This window comes from Pogona vitticeps, chromosome 3, assembly GCF_051106095.1.
Source record: "Pogona vitticeps strain Pit_001003342236 chromosome 3, PviZW2.1, whole genome shotgun sequence".
Classification (NCBI taxonomy): domain Eukaryota; kingdom Metazoa; phylum Chordata; class Lepidosauria; order Squamata; family Agamidae; genus Pogona; species Pogona vitticeps.
Genome location: NC_135785.1, coordinates 242,511,753 through 242,533,432, shown reverse-complemented (window position 1 = coordinate 242,533,432; position 21,680 = coordinate 242,511,753). Strand labels below are relative to the sequence as shown.

At 39.7% G+C, this 21,680-nt stretch overlaps 1 long non-coding RNA gene across 1 annotated transcript in view; it reads right to left on the bottom strand.

Annotated features, from left to right (window-relative positions):
- Positions 1–20,788, bottom strand: part of LOC140705391 (uncharacterized) — a 34,558-nt gene extending 13,770 nt beyond the window's left edge. Inside the window, exon 1 of the long non-coding RNA XR_013543375.1 lies at positions 16,909–20,788. This is a non-coding gene — a long non-coding RNA (uncharacterized LOC140705391). The remainder of the gene's footprint in view (positions 1–16,908) is intronic.
- Between the last annotated feature and the right edge of the window lie 892 nt (positions 20,789–21,680).

The window sequence follows — 21,680 nt, the reverse complement described above, 5'->3', positions numbered from 1 at the left end:
GTTACAGTAGCAAATGGTCTTCCTAATAAACACAAATACATGCAGCAACTATGGACACTAACTGAAGTGTAGGAGCAGTTTAGCAAAGTAGGATTTAAGTTTAAGTAAGCAGTTCTAATGGCCATACGTACTATTTATTTATTTATTTATTTATTTATTTATTTATTTATTTATTTATTTATTTATTTATTTATTTATTTATTTACTTACTTACTTACTTACTTACTTACTTACTTACTTATTTATTTATTTATTTATTTGTTTATTTGATTTATACCCTGCCTATCTGGCCCACTGGACCACTCTAGGCGGCTATACTCCCAAGATAAGCAGATGTGGAATTAGTCCTTTCAAAAGGACATTATCATTTCCTTATCATTTTCTGAAACCTCTTTCCAGACTTTTAAGAGTAACAGTAAACATCTGCCTTAATAATAGCCTATTCTTGGTTTCTCTCAACTCCTTCTTTCCTCTGGAAAAGGAAAGAAGCACTGGGCTCAGTTCCCAGAAACTTGTGGAAAATAAACTGGAACTACTTCTCTTTCTAGATGTATAATTGTTTTTTCTATGTCAAGTCTTCTGCCGCAAAATGACAGAATCTACTGCACCTTAAAACACCACTAATTTTTATATAGCGCTAGCAGCTTTTATCCTGTTCTACATGAATACTTATTTTTGTTGACATCCCTCTTTCCCAGTTCATTTCTATTGCTCCTCTGCTGTTTGTGCACTGTTTATGGGCAGTTCTGAAAAAACGGACCTCCATCTGAACACAGGCCAGGCTTTTCACAAAATTACCATCTTTACTTTGGAGTTACTGGATGACAGATCCTGTTACACTGTCATTTCAAATTCTCTATAACTTCACTCATTGGCTGATCACATCGAAAAGCAGGAACAGGTTCGTTGTCCTATCTTGCCAGCAAAACTTGCTAAAAGATAAGAGTAGAAGAACTGAGGTTTGCAGGTTCATAGTACTTGCACGTTTTGATTAGCACAGACATTGACACCTCTTTAATTAGCAGAGAGAATGATAATGCCACCTTCCTTGGGTATATCTGTTTTCCCTGAACATAACGGCAGTCCTCACTGTAGGTGGAGAGGAGCAGATTTTCCAAGCCACAGCATATTAATTAGAAAAATCGGCTTATTGCTATGGATTGATACCTCTTATATTTCTGGTATGTGCTTTGGTATGTTCTTTGGTGTGTGACTATGGGGAATGCCGTGACAAATGCCTTCACTTTGCAAGTTTAACATCACACCACGGCTTCCCAAAAGACTTAATGTGGTTTGCAATTGCCCCTAAACTGTAGAAACAGCTGCATGCCATAAAGCAAGGAGAAAATATAGGTTGTAATATAATTCCTGTTCTTGAATTGGGGGGGGGGGGGGACTGTTCATGTACTCCTGATTCAAAACTATGCTCTGCATCATTTTTCTGAAATCAGTGAAGAAATAAAATTATTAACATAAAGTGATGTTTTTGGTGTTTCTCTTTCTCCTAGATGACATTCATCCAACAAGAATGCAAGGATCATATACAGCATGATATCTGAATGGGTTTATTTAATTTGCTTTCTCAAAAGTGCTCTCCCACAAAACAGCCCTTAGACTTTCAGATACTTCAGCTTAATACAACTGGCATGAACCCTGTCAAATTTTAAAGCACCACTATTACTGAATAAAATAACAGTCTAAGGTTATAGTCAACCACATCTGGCGCCTGAGCAGGGACATCAAACAGGGACCTGACATCAACATCGCCTGAGGCAATCAAAGCAGCTCACCTCGCCCAGCAAGGGCTCCAGATGCACCCTCACATCCTCTTTTGGATCCCAGTGAGTATTTAGTTAAATGGGGAACACTCTTACAACATAAAAGAGACTTGATTTATTTGCTCCATAAAGAAGGTCATCATGATGTATCTGATTCACCCTTCCTTTGTTCCGTGATCATCCACAGCGGACTGGTTGGGGGGGCATGTCACAGTCATGGAGGGGCATGTGCAAGCAGGACACGCCCACCCACAAGTGCAACATGCCCACTGTGCGGGCGTGCAGGGGGTGGAGATCCATCTCCACAGCCCAGTTCGAAGAAGCCCACAGACCAGCACCGAGCCGCAGACTGGGGGTTGCGGACACCTGATATAGCAGAATCAAGAATACAGAGCACTATAATCACAGGCAGCTTCAAAGTCTTTTCTGCATGTTACACTCTGAATTTTGACAAAACTACTCTGGCCCATCTCTGCCCTGACTTTTATTGGGTGAATATGCTTCCACTATTCATTCATCAGATTACAAACTCAATACTATAAAGCTTTTGTGGATACTAAGGGAATAGGATCAGTACAACATTTGCATTAATTGTCCTATTCCAATGGTGCATATACTGTGTTAATTGCCTTAGTGTGGTTGCAAAAGTTTAGGCTATGCTTGGAGACCACGTCTGAAAATACTAATGCTTCATTTGGAAATGAGTTAAACACTAAATTGTCATACTTTGGTTCCAGGATACAAAGAAATGGAGTATTTCATAGATTTAACTGGAAATCCAGGTTACCTAACCAAGCAGATGATCCTTAATGATTTTATAATTAATGGTTCTAACTGTTTGCAAAGGTGTGTTTTTTTAAGAAAAAAAAGCTGCCTTAAGAATATTAATGAAAAAGCAGGATACAATTTCTCTTACTTCCAGGCATATGCAAATTAGGTTGCTTTGTCTGGTGCTTTCTTCTCAGAACTTAAGGACAGGATCCCTTTGAAGACTGATTTCACAAATCCAAGATGATTCCCTCAGTAACCTCTCTCGAAACATTAAAAGGCTTTCATCTTTAATTATGGGTTACCACCAATGTTTCTGTTTCTGGACTTTGGCTCAGATATACAAATCCAACCCTGCCCACAAGATTATAAACACAAAAGCACAAAAGAAAATGGGATCTCATGGCGTGAAGAAAATAGCAACCTCTGGCACGAATTTGCAAATTTGAATAGGAATAGTTTGAATGAGTACCTGGAATGCTAACAATTCAGGAAGAAAAAGAGCCAAACGTGAGGTGATCTTTCAGCAGAACTCATGAAGTGAGTGTGATGCCTATTATCTTTGGACAATTTCCTCTGCGTGTGATCTTTGCATCCATATTCCTCCTGTCGCCCTCTAACTTCAGTCCTACTGCCACACTAAACACTACCTGGGTGTTCAAAACAAAGTCAATTTGAAAGCACAAGCAGAAACAGTATTCAAGGCCTACCCCTGCCTTATGAATTGTCTGAAGAAGAAAGCTTCTGTTACCCATGGACTCTCCCTATGTGATTAGGGATCCTAATAACGGGAGCTCCCAATTTTATGGAGAGTCTGCCAGTTTGGAGGGATGTAGCAGGATCTCTTCAAATAGGAAGAGCAACAGGCATGCTTTCACATTTACCTATTTTGGATGACTGAACAGGGCATGTCTATTTCGCAAACCCTTCTGTCATACCTAACTCGCACAAAGAATTATCACGGATGGATGTGTAAACCTGCTTATTCTGTGCTGGGATTGTCAGTCACCAATGATCTTTGAATGACCCTTAACTACCATTAAGATCTGTTCTTGTCAGCTCCCAGGAACAGTTAAATAACCTGTAATATCCACTGTTAAGACTATCGCCAAGGTGGAACATTTGTGGGATTGTTTACATTTTACATTACCACCAGCTCCTCACACATGTATAAACATCTGTCTACTAAGGTGTACTACATACATCTGAAGAAATTGATGGTTGTCCATGAAACAGTATGCTGAATAAAATCTTACAGTCTTTACAAGTTGTTTTGCAGGCTATGCTACCTCTCCCCATTTCTCTCTATTACTCGTGTGCATGTGCGTGCGTGCGTGCGTGCGTGCGTGCGTGCGTGTGTGTGTGTGTGTGTGTGTGTGTGTGTGTGTGTGTGTGTGTGTTTTGAACACACGTTCAAAATGTTCCTTGCTTAATTATGTTGTAAACAGCCCAGACAGTGCTTTAAGCACTATGGTCCAGTATATAAGTTGAGAAAATACTAATAAACATTGTTAATATTACTTGCGTAACAATGAATATTGAAGGGCAAGAAATCTGACTGGTGGTGTGGTCATTCTGTTTCTCATTTCTTGCGTTTCTGATTCAATTCATGACTATGAAATCAAAGTGGAAGGTAACTCAGGGCAGGTGCAGGATAACTTTACTTGAGTAGATTCAGGATGCCCCTGAAGATGCAGAAGTTAAGCAAGAAACAAAAATCTAGAAACTCCTCCAAAACTCCTGTTAACTACAGAAGATGGAAAAGGAGGGTGTGGAAAGGACAGAAACATGAAATGACTGTAAATGGTGGACAGAGGACAGCACCTTGGTAGAAAAGAAATAGGAGAAACCATCGCAGAAGAAATCCAAGATTTTAATGTAACTGAGACTGGCCACCAGTGTGTTAACCCTTCCCCACCAGAACTCATGATAGAGACCGCCAGCACCAAACTGAACAATGAGAACTGAGAATGACTGTTCTATTGAACAATGAAATTGAGTGTGGGAACCCCACGCAGAGTCATTGCATGCTGTAATATTTTCTTTCAGTGTCCCACTTGCTATGAGTAAAACCGGAAGAGCAAGGGGCATTATTTCCAATCAGTTCATCAGCTGAAAGTGATGCATATAGAATAGGAAGTCCTGCATTGGTGTGCATGTCCTCTGTTAGTATCACATACTGGACAAGATAAATCCTGGGTCCACACTAGTAATATAACTGTGTATTGTATTGTGTGACAATGACTTTTTGAAGATAATGAAGGTGTGGAAATCATATGATACAGCATGTTGCAATGACAAAATCTGCATGGCTCTAAATGGGAGGATGGTAGTGAATGGATGATTAATTCATTTACAAATGGGTAGGGGAGCAGATGCCATATTTTTTTTTTAATTTTGGATGTAAGAGTAGTTCTCACTAATTTTTAGAACACTGTCATTCCCTGAAAGATTTTCCATCCCATATCAAACCACAACAGGACACAACTCAATGTGCTTTCTAAATTTGGAGGGAAGTGGTTGTTTTCAGTTAATTATCCATTAAAATCTGGGCTGATGTGTGTGTTAAATACCACTAACATAAATATCAGAGAATATTTTGCATTCACTTAATTTGTGGGGGTCTTGCTAGGGTTGCCACAAATGTGAAACATGAAGAACGAATAAATGGAGAATAAATAACATTTTAATGGCTTTATGGTGGACAAAACCCAACAGCTGTAGGTTTACCCATCAGTGTATCCCAGTGCCCAGAAAAGCTGGCACCTGTTGAATTTCTGTTAAAAGACACAGAGGCCATGGTGTGTGTGTGTGTGGGGGGGAGAGGTTGATAATCTTAGGCTCCAGCATTCATTTTCCAGGAAGTAAATCTGTCTGGAAGAATTAGCTCTACTCTAAAACCAAGCTCTGGAATGCAGTCTTTTGCTGCCTACACAGAACAGACTGCAAGAATGTCAATCTGTTATGGAAAGATAAAATGAACACCACTAACCAGGCCATCTAAGGTTTATTTAATCTAGCACCCTATTTCTGACAATGGCCCCCAAGAGCAGAATTTGCTTTTGCCAGATACCAGAAGTAACACTGGTGCTGAATCCAGAAAGTTCATTTAGCTATTGTGGCTTGTACACTCAGACAGGGCTCGTCCTTTGTATATTTGCATAAACTGCTGTTTCCTCACTTCCAGGTACTGTATATTGGGATACTGCTGCCATCATCCTTAGACACACCCCTGGGAGTTGTCAACTTGGGACAGAGCAGTTTATAATTCTACTTGATAGCTCCAGCTGAGTTACTGTTTAATCACTGTTGTATAGTTTCATTATGTAATTTTAATGTGTTTGGTGGTTTTTTAGCATATTAGGACTTTAAACAGCTATAAAGCATTTTAAAATGAAAAGAATGTTGTTGTTTAGTCGTTAAGTAATGTCCGACTCTTCGTGACCCCATGAACCAGAGCACGCCAGGCCCTCCTGTCTTCCACTGCCTCCCGGAGTTGGGTCAAATTCATGTTGGCCGCTTTGATGACACTGTCCAACCATCTCGTCCTCTGTCGTTCCCTTCTCCTCGTGCACACTTTCCCAACATCAGGGTCTTTTCCAGGGAGTCTTCTCTTCTCAGAAAAGAATGTTAGGAATGTAAATAAATAAATAAATAAATAAATAAATAAATAAATAAATAAATAAATAAATAAATAAATACTGTACAAATAACATTGTAGAAATAACTAATGTCTGTTCTGAAACTACTTCCAGGTTTGCTGGTGACTGAAATCCCAGAAGTATGAGGAAAAAAAATCTCCCTAAGCCAGGGGTGGGCAATCAATTTCTATAGGGGGCCACATTTTATTTTATTTATTTTTTATTTACGATATTTTTAAGCCGCACCATTACCAGTGGCTTCTGGGCGGCGTACAACAATATTAAAACTTAAAAACTTTAAAAACATTTTAAAAGACAATATAAAATATCATATATTAAAACAATTCTTAAAACATTAATATTAATAAGTCCTGCTGCTCATGTGGCCAGCTAGGGAATACTGTTTAATTAAAATTCTGGCTAAACAGAAAGGTCTTTGCCTGGCGCTGAAAAGCCAAGAGTGTTGGAGCCAGGCGGATCTCTATAGGGAGGGCATTCCAAAGTTGGAGGGCAACAGCCGAGAGGGCCTTATTTAGACATGCCATCCCCCTCACCTCTTTCAGGGATGGCACCTTCAGAAGGGCATCCTGGCCTGATCTTAGAGGACGGGCAGGCTCATATGAAAGAAGGTGGTCCTTTAGGTAACCAGGTCCCAAGCCGTTTAGGGCTTTATATATCAAAGTAAGCACTTTGAATTGGGCCCGAGCAGCAACTGTGTTTTGGGGGCCAAACCACCTTTACTTAAAAAATAAAAGATAAGCAACTGATCAACTTTAGACAAAAAGCTATAAATGGTTTTGATGTTCAACTTGTTCAGTGAGAGAAATCCAGTCTGCCTTGGGCTTGAACAAGTGCTTGAACACTGGACTAGAGCAATGACCGGCGGGCCGGACAGGAGTGGCTCGTGGGCCATATGTGGCCCTCAGGCCGCACTTTGCCCAGGTCTGCCCTTAGCCATGCAAAATATGATAAAGGAATACCATATAGCCTTCTCTTCTTACATCTTTTTTGCTTAGCAAAATTGCCCCAAACATACAGCATGTGCCTATTCTCAGAAAGAAGATTCTCCAATCCTGTTGTCATTTTAGTTGCCTTTTTTACACTTTCTCCAGTTTTAATGTTCCTTTTTTGAATGGGATGTCCTGTAAGGCACATAGCGTTCCAGATGCACCAACCAGACATTTATATAGGGGAATGTATAATGTTATTGCTCAAAAGAGGAAACAATTGTTTAAAACAAAAAGTTATGTTTGATGCTATGTCCCCCAAAGCAAGCAACTTCAGGCCACAGATTCACACACCCCAAAGGCAGCACTCACAAAATGTAGGCACATTGGCTCATCTTTCTTGCACCTTAACTTGTACTCTAGGTAAACACTACTGCATAACCCCATTACGCAGCCAACTCCATCCATTCTGGAATGAGAATGATGTCGTCGGCAGTGGCAAATTGAATCAAAGAATGAAATGTATCTCTTGTATTTATTTGGGGTCAACTTTAAAGTAGAAGACGGGGTGCTTTAATAGCAACATTTTGAGTTAGTCTGAGAGTGGATCTGTGGCTAAAAGCCAGATGCCAGTGTAGCATATCCGTTAAAGTGCTGGACTGGTGGTTGGTGAGTGAAATTCCCTTGACAGCAGTGATTTTTCAGAATATTAAAAAATGCTGATACGCCCTGCCCAAAAAAAATTTCCCAAGCCTCCTATGGACTCTCCATCATCACTGGGAAGCTGTTGGGTGTCATGTGGTGGGGAGAAGCGATTTCCTAAAATCTTTGCTCCCTGGATGGTTCTGCAAACAGGATTTCAGTCAGTGTGCACGAGAAGTCCTCACCAAGCCGTGGAACTCGCCAGGTGACTTTAGGCCTGGCACTATCACTTTGCACAAGATCTACCACCCTCTCTCTATCCCCACAATCTAACTCACAGGATAGTTAAATAAAGAGGAGGAAGGGTCCCACCTCCGCTACCTTGTCCTCACTGGAGGAAAGGCAAGCTCTCAATAATAAGTCAGTGGTTTTATGTCACTACAGTATAACTGTGCACAGCCACTCCATATCCAAGTCAACTGCAGATGTTACAGAGGGAACAGTAGGGCTTGCTGAGGCAAGGCATCTGCCCACCAAATTTTTTTCCTTTTGCAGAATTGAGGGAAACAGCATGCTTGGAATTATAATATATATATATCTAGAGCCAGCATGTCAGGAGGAAATCCTGGAACTGACAACCTTTTCATTTAGGTGCCTTTTATTGACCTACAGAGCTTTGCACCTGTGAAAGGTTAGATGGTCAAAGATCCACCTGTGAAAAGAAGCCATTTAACATTAGAAACAACAAGATGCCCCAAAATATGCTGCACATACTTGATTGTCAGTGCCCAATGAGTGTCCAGGGCCAAGCAAGGATTTGCACCCAGGTCTCCTGAGTTCTAGTCCAACACCAACACTGGCTCTCTTGTTGCAATGAGCATCTGAAAAGCACAGGAACTATTCTCTGATTCTCCGTTGTTGTTGTTGTTGTTGTTGTTGTTGTTGTTAGGTGACATCAAGTCCAACTTGCAGTGCCCCTATAAATGGGAGATCTCCAACATTTCCTGTCCTCAGCAGCTCTACTCAGTTCTTGTAAACTCAAGGCTGTGGCTTCCTTTAGGAAATGAGTCCATCTCATATTTGGTCTTCCTCTTTTCCTGCTGCCTTCAACCTTTCCCAGAACTATTGCATATTCCACAGAATCTGGCCTTCTCATGATGTGCCCAAAGTAGGGCAGCCTCAGTTTCATCATTTTTGCCTCCAGAGAAAGTTCAGGCTTGATTTGCTCTAGGACCCTTCCCCCTCCCCTCTTTTTGGCAATACAGTGTATTGGCAAAGCTCTCCTCCAGCACCGTATTTCAAACAAATATTTTTTTCCCCTGACAGCTTTTTTTACTGTCCAACTTTCACACTCATACACAGTGATTGGGTATGCAAGCTGTGGACGATCTTGGTCTTGGTCTCCAGTGCACATCCATACTTACATTTCCCCCTAGTGTCTAATTATAATATCACAGCTTAGAAAGATTAACAAAAATACAGAAGGCAAAATCAAAGCATGCTGACTGATGAGAATGGCACATTTTTTTTAAAAAAAAAAACCTGTCATGATGCCTCTAAAATACTGTAACATGTCCTTTAAAAAGTAATTTTTACACCAAAAATTAAATCTGTAATTACTAGTTGCTTGTTCGAAAATAACTCATTACCATAACTGTAACTTATCTGTAACTAGTTTCGTGCAACCCCGGATAAAAATAAGCCCCACTGACCTCAGTGAGACTTAATATAAGTGGACATGCAAATGATTGCCCAGAAAGGGGGCCATTTTAAAATTTTAAGCCATTTTCTAATCAATCCTAAGTATTTATTTATTTATTTATTTATTTTTATTTATTTATATCCCGCCTATCTAGTCGATTAAGACCACTCTAGGCGGCTTACAACAAAATATAACAATATAATTAAAAACAATTTTATATAAGGGGAAAAACTTTGGACAAGATGGGACAGACATTAGGAAAAGGAGAGAGAGGGGAAATCAGGAATTGGCTAAGGGGAAGGCCTGCCGAAGCATCAGTGTTTTTAGTTGTTTTTTTAAAATACCCAGCGAGGGAGCCGCGCGAATATCAGGGGGAAGGTTATTCCAGAGGCAAGGAGCCTCTGGATTCTCCCTTTTCTTTTTCTTTTTCTTTTTTGGTCATAAAACTACACTTGGTTTTTTTTTTCCAAAGGTGCATCCCAAAGCTCCATGTGACATAAATGTGTAACTTACTGGGCCTTGTAATATGCGTGTCGTGTGCACATAACACATTAGCGAGCGATAAATCTTCTCTCGCTAATTCATTTCTGCCGCGGAGATCAGATTATGAAAGGTTAAACCATTAGACAAATGCTAATGCACCCTCATGCCTGGAGCTTGTCCAACAGAACCTGCAGCAGCTGTCAGCCTAATTAAGCCAGATGTGTGTTAAGTATAAATGGACCTCCCAAGAGGAACAATAACAGACTTCAGATCCTTGGAGAGCTTAAAGTACCAGGGGGTATAATGTTTCCGAAGGGAACATCACTCCACCCATGCAGGTTTTCTGTTCATTAGTACCATCTTGATTTTGATTGTATTCTATGGACGCTCAGTTTGGAGGGTGGGGGGAAAAGGAGGGAGCCTTTCATCAAGCCCGTAAAGGATAGCGTCAACATGCGTTTTGGGATGATCTAGTCAGTCCTGACATTTGATCAGTGCTCTCTCGATGAGTTTTAACAGTCTGCTTTAGCTATGCAGCTTATTGGGCCTGGGAAATGGCATTTAAGCGATGCCAAGTTTGTCACCACCAGCCTTTTAAAGAATGTTTGCAAATTGGAAAGCTGTTAAAAAGAATGTTAACAAGTGTTTCTAAAGATATTAACAGACAAGGAAAAGCCACAAAACAGGGAAATGTTCAGTAATTTTGAGCATGGACGACCCAATAAGGTAAAATCATTTAAACGTGAATACCTCTAAAAGCTTCTAAAAATTCTGAAAGCATTGTGCCATTCCAGGAAATGAAGAACGAAGGCATGTATATTTATGTATTTAAAATAACACAGAGTAATCCTTAGAAGCAGAATTAGTCTACAATATTGGTAAGAAACATTGCCAAGCATACTGAAGAAATGACTTCTGAGAATGTTTTCATATATGGGTCTGCATGTTGTTATCATCATTTCAACTACAACGTAAGCACAGGAGTTTGACTTGTCCTTGTTCTGAAAAGCCACCTAATAAGCAGAAATTACAAAAGAGATGTATGCTATCAATGTTTACATTGGCACCTCAAGCTGCTATTAAAGGCACAGGTGCAAGAGCAATCCCAACAGAAAATCACCAAGGGGGAAAATTGTTGATGTGTCCTGGGGCCAAACTATACATTACAAATAACCCAATATTATAAAGAATGGATTAGCAAAGCCAGTGCTTTTCTTACACCATGTAGTTTGCAATTTAGCTTACTCTGTTCTGTAACTGTTGTTTGGGAGTTAAACAGAGAAAAAGAGACGTTTGCTGCTTAAAGCACTGTCTGGGCAGTTTACAAATTTAATTATGTAGGCTATACATTGTTCCTCCTCAAACAAGTTGGGTGCTCAGTTTATCAGCCTTGGAAGGCAAGAAGGCTGAGTTAATATCAGAGCTAAATCTGAAGAGGAGAGTAGTCTCACATATAGAGTATCTTCAGGCAATCAGGAGATCTGATTGGTTACATTTTTTGATGATGCAGGTAACTTCCACAGATAGAGGCTTCTGATTTGGCCAGAGCTAGAATGGAGGTGTGTTGTCATAGATAACCCAGTGTGGTATAATGGATAGAATGATGGACTAGGACTCAGAAGACCTGGGTTCAAATCTCTGTTCAGCCATGGAAACTCACTGGAGGTGTGGAACTGGTATAATCCTGACATATCTAACATACCTTGAAAACCCTATTAGGGTTGCTATAAGTCAGTTCTGACTTGACAGCATGTAACAATACCAACAGAATGGAAGAAGGTGATGGTAGCCTCCTCCCTCTACTCACAGGATATAATTAACTCTTCTGTTGACTTTCTTTTGTCCTCATTAGACTGGAAATCAAGTGGTTAATGATCTTGGACAGAGTTCTGGTCAGGGTTAGCAATATTATATGAAAACAACAACTTCACAAAGACATTTATTAATTTTTAAAGCAATAATAGGCAAGAACTGGGAATGCAGTGAGCTGGGGGTGAAATTTAAAAAAAAAAAACCCTCTATAAACATATTACTGTTGGAAATTAAAACAACAGGTTCAAGTATTTTGAGTCCACAAATACAATGAACTGAATACCTCCTGAATTCCTTCTTCAGATTTTGCTGTGAAAGTATTTTCTAATCCAAACAAAGGACTAATTGTCAGACAGCTGATAGGTTCAGAAATGTTTTTTTTTTAAGTTTGATATGTTCATAGAGAAGGTTAGTCTGGGTTACATCAGCTATGACTTGAATAAATACACAGAAAAATAATCAATTCATTTGCCTTTGTATCATTATGCAGGTGGCTACATTCCATATAAAGTACTTTTGTCACTTACATATCTCTATGACATAATTTACAGAACATTTATTGCACTTACTGCCATATATAAGGAAAAGCCCAGCCACCTGGGGAAGATCACATGTTTTGGGGGAGAGTGAGTTTGTGTCTCATTCAGGAGTCAGGTTCAGCCTAAAGCAACTTTCTGGGCTCCTGAAGCATGATACTGTGAGCTTCTTTTGAAAGGCTGAAAGGACTCCTGGTATATTGTGAGCAACTAACCTTTCATCTAAAATCATCTCTGTGATAACATAAAAACTGTCTGATTGCTTTCTGTTTTCTAATGACCAGGGAGCCTCTGAGCTCAGACAGAAAGGAAACAATTCAGAGTTTATTTGGTTGACTTGACATTGTCTAAGATGTGTTGTATCACACTTCTAGAGCCAATTCAAAGTCCTGGTTGTCTCATTTAAGGTCCATGTCAAGGTTATTTGAAAGACCACCTACACCCATATGAACCCCCTTACTTTTCCAAAACCCCACTTCCTGAACCACTGTAAAGTTGGCACAGTAGAGCACTAGAGACAGGATCTTCTCAATGATGGCCCCCTGCCTCATACAGCACCCTCCCAAGACAAGTACAACCGGCTTATTTTGAAGCAGTTTATACTTCTTTTTCCTTTGTTTTTTTAAAGAACTTGTCTGTTCTCTAAGTTTAAACTTATCTATGCTTTTATGAACTTGTTCAATAAAACACTGAATACTGTGTTTTGTAGTATAAAATTGGGAAAGCTATAGATAAGAAATGCAAAAAATAAATTATAACTGTAAATATATAAAGAAACAAAGAGCAAAAATGTTTTACATCACACTGATGAAAATGGAGAGAGAACTCTGGAAATAGTAGGGGCTGAATTATTGAAAGACTGGAGTTGTTTCTGCAATATGTTCCCTTGTTGTGGTGTTGCAAAAACAAATTCTAAAATGCTTCCTAAACAGTGGAATATATTGAGAATTTGCAATAAAGGTCACAGAAGGTCTCCTGCATTGCTGTACAGTTATAGCCAGAGGAATATGTGTGCAGTCTTCACTAACAGGGTGCAGGCAGTTATTGACAAACAGGTTTACAAAGCAAGGGGGACACACATTGACTTTTTTTGCCATCAGTTTCCAAGGGGTTTTTTTTTGGGGGGGGGGGGAAGGTCAAGCTATTAATTACAGATAGCATGTCACTGGAAAAGGTAATTCCTTAAGTGCTGAGACTATCTGATTGTTACAACAAGAGTTTTTCACTTGGAATGAACGTGCATTGCAAACTTCACTCCTGAAGTTTGCAATGCAGATGATTTTTCAGTTACAAAGGTCAGAATCACATCTCCAAAACACTAACAGATTTCATCTTCTAATGGCATGCTACCTGTCATAAAGGGTTAGGCGCTCAAATCTGCTAACAATCCTACAAAACTGCCCAAATTACAAAAGTAGTTTGGGAGTTTGACACAAGAGTTCTTAAATCTTGTGTATGTTCTATTCCCATCTTATTCTCTCTTTTTCTTGAAGATGAAGTAATGGGGCAAGCTATTTCATTAAAAAAAATCTCCTGCAGTTTCTGGAGGGTAGGGCTGATTATGGGCCCATATAAGTTCTTCTCTTCCTTTTTTGTAAGCCATTGTGTCTCCTGCCATTGCCCGTTCTAACAGCAATTACTGTGTTGGCACCCTGGACACCATTCTGCTTCCATCATAACACCTCTGAGTCCCAGGATTGTTCCAACACATTGAACTGCCCTGTGCTATCCTCCAGGTTCTGTTTCATCCCCCATGTTATTCAATATTTATGTGAAACTGCTGGGGGCGGTTGTCTGGAGTTTCGGAGTTCAGTGTCATCAATACACAGATGACACCCAGCTCTGTCTCTCCTTTCCACCTAACTTTACATAAGCTATTCCTTTTTTAAATCACTGTCTGGTACAGTATTGGTTGAGGGCAAACAGACTGAAACTTAATTCAGACAAAACAGAGGTGCTCCTGGCCAATCGAAAGGCAGATCTAAGAATAAGGATTGAATCTATGCTAGGTGGTTTATAGCCCCTTGAAAAATCAGTTTTGCAATTTGGAAGTACTTGTAGACTCACCTTTCAGCCTGGAAGCCCAAGTATTGGCAGCAACCAGGAGTGCGTTTGCATAGTTAAAAGTTAGAATGCCAGCTGTGCCCACTCCTTGAAATATCTGATTTGGCTAGAGTAACAGATGCCTTTAATTACATCCTGTTTGGATTAGTGCAGTGCACACTAGGTGGAGTTGCTTTTGAAGATGGTTTGAAAACTTTAGATGGTGCAAAATGCGACAGTCAGGCTGTTAACCAAGGCTGATTACAGAGAGCAGGTGACTTCCTTGTTGCAACAGCTTCTCTGGCTACCAGTGCTTTTCCAAACAACAGTTCAAAGTGCTGGTTATGATTTATATGGTCCTATACAGCTTAGGCCTAGGCTATCTGACAGAACACATCTTCCCATATAATAATTCTCGAGGGTTATCTGGAATGGCCCTCTTTGTGAAGGACTTGAGAGCAGGACATTACCTGCCCCAGGTAATGAAATGCCCTCCCCTGTGAGGCCAGACTGGCCTGTCTTTTCAGCAACAGCTGGAAACATTTTTGGTACAACAGCCTTTAACAGTAGCTCGTTGCCCTACATTTGCTGCCAGTATGAGCCTTTTAATGCGATTTTGAAAATGCTTTTATACCCTTAAAGCAGTTTGAAATAATAATTTTAATATCTCCATGTTTAATAATTGTTATATTTATTTTCTGTCCTTTAAATTCCTGTCTCTTTTAATGAACTGTGTGCCACCTTGAGTCCCGTTGCTGAGAATAAAGCAGCGTAGAAGTGCAGTAAATCAACCAATCCATAAAGTGATGTCCACCACACCAAAAATGGAGGGGAATCCACAAAGTGGCATTCCTTCTGTAAGAGGATGAGGAAAAGAAAAAAGAAAAATACCGATCTCCTCAGGAGCTTTCTCAGAAAAAAAAAGATGTCTCTGTTTTAGTTCTAGTTGAAACGCCAGTCTGTTCTATTATTGCTTTTTAGGTCATGCTGGAGATGTTCAAGTGCACCTGTCCAATATCACACCCAAGACAGAGAAAAATTGTTTCCCGTTTGAAAGGCTATTTGCAAAAGCTTCCCAGGACAGGACAGAATGTTTTTCATATTTCTCTGAGAAGTCCTGTTAAAACAGAATCTCATGAATGCTTTTCATATCTACATTTGCAGGATTTTCTGCAAGAGATGACAAGCAAGGGGGGGCAAGAAAGAAGAGACGGTGGGAGGGAAGGCTTAGAACACTATGTTAAAATGAGGAAGGAGAGCCTGTCTTGAGGTAAGAAGTGAACCTGCTTGAACCTTTGCCCCTTCAGCAAAGAGCAGCATCTTAAACAGTCACATCAGCATGGCAGCTTACCAGAAATGTGTGTTCCTATAGTTCAGTCAGGTTCAAGGAGCCCAGCTTTTGTCTGGTATTTTAATGCCTGGCTGCCTCAAATCAGATGTCATTCCAGAGAAATGACAATGACTCGGCTGAATTTAAAATAATGATGGCTCTAGGCCAGTTTACCTCAAGCTGGTGTCCTCAAGATGTGGTATAGGGTCTCTATATTTCCCATGCTGCCTGAGGTAGATGTGACGTGTAGTCCAACATATACAGAAGCACCAGACTGAGAAAAGACTGATCTAGGTTGTCTATCAATTTCCACCATGATGACTGTAGGAACATACCCTGTTTCCCCAAAAATAAGACCTAACCTGAAAATAAGCCCTAGTATGATTTTTCAGGTTAGGCATCCTTCAGTCTTGAGAGACCATGGTAACATGCTCTGTATGGAGGACTTGGAACAACATCTAGTGTGGCTGAAGAGGCCAGTTTGAGAGTGACAATCCCTTCCACACTGAAGACAAATACAATCTGTCCCTTGTCCAGCTCCCTGATTTTGCTGCTTTTGGGTCTGCCTCTTTGCCTTGGCCTGCTGGACAAGGGTCTCTTCAAATTGGGAGAAGCCGTGATGCACCGCCTGCCTCCAGGCTGAACACTCAGATGTCAAGGTTGAAATCCATTTTCAAGGCCTTCAGATCCCGCTTGCAGATATCCTTGTCTCGCAGCTGTGGTCTCCCTCTGGGGCGATTTCCCTGCACTAATTCTCCATACAGGAGATCTTTTGGAATCCGACCATCAGCCATTCTCACAACATGCCCAAGCCAACACAAACATTGGATTTTTCAGGATACTTGTAATATAAGCCATACCCCAAAATAAGCCCTCGTTTAGTGAAACCCTGCCCTCCACCATTTTGCAGCAACCAGAAGAAGATGACATGACTGTATTTAAATAAATGTAGATTGTTGTACATGAAAAAAATAAAATGTCCCCTGAAAATAAGCCCTAATGTGGTTTTTTTGGAGCAAAAATTAATATAGGACCCTGTCTTATTTGCGGGGAAACACGGTAGGTAACAGTCTTATATTGAGTCAGACCATTGGTCCATCTAGCCTCAGACAGACATCTCTGCTTGACTCTGAAGGGCTTCAGGCAGGATTACCAGGTCCTGCCTTTCCATGAAGTCCACAACATACCACAGTGGTTTCCAATTTGGTTGCTAACCAGTCCCATACCTTCTTAGGTTCCAAAATCCAGCAAGGGCGGGTGCTTTTATGGTGATTCATGAAGTAGTCATAAAATGTTCTTGTCCAGAGTGCCATATTGTCCTTTTAGAGAGAAAAAAATCACTTACATGATAAATGGACCATTTCTTCCTGAAATTTGTTACATGATGAAGACATATACAATATTAGTGAAGCAACATAAGAATCAACAGATGTCTGTGGGAAACACTTACCAGTGGCAATTGAATTTAAAAGCTTTCCGAAACAGCAAGGCATATCTATGGAAGATATCTCAGCTTCTCACTGTTACCTATAAAGCCCCTATTTTTAGATATATCTCTCTGAAGTATCAGTCACTAGAAATAAATAACAAAGTAGGGTTGCATGCTATCTGCCATGCAGCTTCTAAGAATGCACAAACCTGTCAATTTCACTTCCTCCTGTTCTCCAACATTTTAAAATCCCAAATTCTTTCAATCCTGAACATGAGGAAATGTGCAAATGTTGGCAAATGCTTCAAAGACAAAGAGAAGCAAAATTCAGTCAGTAGCACTATTGCCAGTATGAAGGCTTGTTACACTTGAATACTAGACTGGTATTAGAGAAGAGAAATCTCTCTTTTAAAACAAACAAACACTTGAGTTGCAAAACCAGGCGCTGAAGAGTTAAACATTCAAAAAGTTAAGTACTTGGCCGAGCAGAATGAATCCATTTTTATTTTATTTATTTTTTAATTCTGAAGTTATTTCAATTGGAATGGTGAAGAAATAAGTGAATTCTGGTAGATTCTTCTCAAATAAGAATTGACCCCAAATTCTCACCCATTCCTAATAAGCTCCAGCAAAAGCATTTGGGCTGGTTGTGTTAAGAAGCAGAATTTTGTGGCCTTAAATTCTTAACTCCATCATCAAATAAACCACTGGAAGCACTAAAATAACAAATAGTAAAACTGTTGTGCCACAAACTGGAAATATAACAGACACCCACAGCACTTTCCTTAAGAAAGTGTTATGGCCTATGTTCTCTGTGCACTGGAATGAGGCTGTGCAATTTTGCCTCTATTGTTTATTAAAGTTTTTACTTTGAAGCTACACCCATCAGGTTATTTGGGGCAATTCGGTCTGTTTGACTGGGACTGGTCAACTTTTAATTTTGCCTTTAAATATTGCAGACTGCAGATTGCCTTGCACTTTCTCCTGAGAATATCCAATTGTAAAGTTGTAAGTGAGAGAGAAAGCCTGTGTTCAAAAGACATTCAATCGATATATACATTTTTAAAAGTAGCTCCTTCATTCCATAATATTCTGCTGCCAATCCAAGAAATGTGCTCCAGAGATAAGCCTCAGAGTTCCTTTGGATTAAAATCCACAAATATAAACAGAAGGCCTCGGAAAGATTAGTTTGGACTTCCGGTGGTTATGTACCATTGAGTTGCTTCCAACCCATGTTGATGCTATGAATTAATGACCACCAAGAGGTCCTATTATTAACAGTTTTAATGAAGTGTTGGAAATGAGACTAAAGCATGTTAGGTCTTCCTCTTTTCCTACCGCCTTCCACTTTTTCTAACATTAGTGTCTTCTGCAGTGAGCCTTGTGACCCCACCCACCCCAAAATCAATCAATCAATCAATCAGTCAATCAATCAATCAAGTTGTCAAATCATACCTAGCTCTCAGCCTAGGAACTAACGGAAATTCATTGTCATATCTGATAAAAGTAATAATTGTTCTATCAGTCCGAAACTTTTGATAGAAAAAAATTCTTCCCAATCTTTGGTCTGTGCCCACAATGTGACTGCAATTTTTGGTGTGACCTTTTTTTTAGGACTGTAAGGTATATTGAGCATTTCCAGTCAGTGAACCATTGTTTTATCTTCCATGTTTGTCGGTATATTCTTTTAATGATTTTGATATATTCAGTGTCTGTAGTTTCAGACAAGCTTAGATAGATCACATCTACTCCTGGTGATTTATTTCTTCCTACCGCTTTAAGAACAGCTTTCACTTAGCTTTCTAAAACCACAGATTCATTATTAAAGGATTCTTCGCATCTTCTCTGTCTGTTTCTATCTTTTATTCATATCCTGATCAGGTAATGCATTCCCCTATTGATCTTTCAGCTTCCCTATTTTCAGTTTAATTTCCTTTTAATTTCTTGAATGTCATGGAACAGCTTTTTTGTTATTCCTTTTTGGTTGTTCTCAATCATTTTAAAAAATTATTATTACATCTGAATTTATTCACCCGCATTCTATATTTGAAATAAACAAATTGGCTGGCATCATGGAATTCTAAGGCTGAAACAACACAATTTGTTCTGAGTTTGACTGAAATATTCTTGGAAGTGTTCTCCAGAAAACATTATTTCTCTGGTATATTCTAAGAAGACTTCTAAGTCTTCTAAGAAGACTTAGAATGTGAGTTTCCCTTACATTCTACTTCTCTGATACTCTGCCTAGTATTATAAGGTCTGTGGACAACAGATCTGTTTTTTCAAGTGTTTGAACTTTGTTTTATATTGCAATTTGATTACTTTGCTTTGCTGTATTTTATGCTTTTTCAGGGCCTCAGAGATTAACATTTCTAATTGTACATTGCTGACTATTTCTAGTAGAGAGGTTTATTAATTTGCACCATAATCAATGCCATACTATGAAATGCCATAGTACTGTACTTTGGAAGATCTGTTCTATGTAAGATGTATTGAGGTTTTGCAACTGTCCAAACCTAGGTGTAAATTTGGAATTGGAGATTACTTTTCAGAGCAGGATGTTGGGTTTTTATTTTTGTTTTGTCCCCCTCCCCCTTTTGGCTTGACTAGATGAGAACATTATTGTCATCATAGTGTTGTTTGACATCACCCAATTTAACTATCAGCCCACAGCACAGTTATGAATTCTGTTCCTTAGTGAGAACTTCTGTGCATAAACTGAATCCATGACCATCTCCTGTAGGCGTGAGATTGTCTTGGTGTAAATACGACAGACAGTTCCAGTAGCTCTGTAATTGCCATCTGCTTTACAATCTCAAATGTTTTTCCCATGTCTTACTTCCTCAAAACATTTTAGGAACCACTGTTAAACATTACTCATGACACCCAAAAAAACCTAACGACACCACCAGTTATTACATTATTTTGCAAAAGGGATATTGTTGCATCCTTGTTACCTCAGAAAGAAAAATGTTACTATTAACATCACTTACAACACAATACTTCAGATAGATTCGTTCTGATCTGTGTATAGGCCTACAAAAGGCAAATCAGGTTGTTTTCCTAAAACACAGACAGAACTTGGGTATCTCTAATAAAAATTTGGATCTTCTTATTCTGAAATGTGAACCACTATAACATTCTGGCCCAGGGTCAGCCTCTGACATCTCTCTGTATGCTTGTGTCCATGCATGCATTGCATTTAAAGTCAAACACTGAAGCTGATGCGGAAACTTCAGGTGGTGCAGAACGCGGCGGCCGGACTCCTCACTGGAGTGAGAAAACACCATCATATCTCTCCTATTCTGGCCAAGCTGCATTGGCTGCCCATCCATTTCCGCGTCGACTTCAAAGTGTTAATGCTCACATACAAGGCCCTAAACGGTTTAGGACCTCTATATTTGGCGGAACGCCTGCTCCCACCTAGATCTACCCGGATCACCTGCACGAGCCAGGAGGTGAGGCTGAGGAGCCTAACGCCGAGGGAGGCCGGAAGGAAAGAACACGAAATCGGGCCTTCTCGACGATGGCTCCTCGCCTCTGGAATAACCTTCCTCCAGCGATTTCTGCAGCCCCTACGCTGGACATATTTAAGAATCAACTAAAAACATGGTTATATGTTCAGGCCTTCCCTCCTGTCAATACTTAATTTCCTTTCTCTTTCCATTTATTATTTGTTATATTAAATGGGGTGTTGTTTATTTGAAATATTTTTTTATGCTTCACTGTATACTTTTTATGGAAGCCGCTCAGAGTGGTCAATTTGACCAGGTGAGCGGGGTATAAATCAAATCAAATCAAATCAAATCAATCAATCAATCAATCAATAAACAAACAAACAAACACAATGCATGCATGTGCATACACCTGTTATATGGAAAACATATATTATATGAAAAACCAAACACCTGAGATCCTGAAGAAACTGCACCTAGTCATATTAGTAAGTACTGGACTAGATGGATTAATATAACACATCTTGCTGTGGTGCCTGTGCTTCTCCTCTGATAAACAACCTGTAGTTAAAGAGCCTATGGATATGGCAGTAATCAGGAGACGTTCCTGCTCTACTAGACACATCGGACGGATGAGATGGTCAGCTGGATGACTGATTCCCTCACCAGTTGTGCAAACTGTTTTCACAAATTGTCATGTCTTTATTCAATAACTGCTTGAATGAAAATTAACCAGGATGCTCACTGAAACTCTTTGCATTAATGCATTATGAACCCTAATTCATCATAATTGCAAAGCCCAAACTATGAAAACCCTGAGAAGACAGAAGAGGGCACTTAGATATCAAGATTTGATTAATTGGAACAACAGATTCATCCATTATCACTCTTGGCTTTGGTTAACAATTAGGAGTTTTCACATCCATTAGAGCTGGGTCAGGATTAATAGCAACAGACTAACAACACCCTGCCTTTGCTGTGCCCTGTAATAATTCCTTAGTGAGCAAACTAGGTATTTTCACCTTCCAAATGATTGAGAGGAGGGAGATGAAGGGATAAGCACCAAAGCTTATTTTTGCAAAGCTAGATTCCATTTCCCACCATTTAGTTTAGT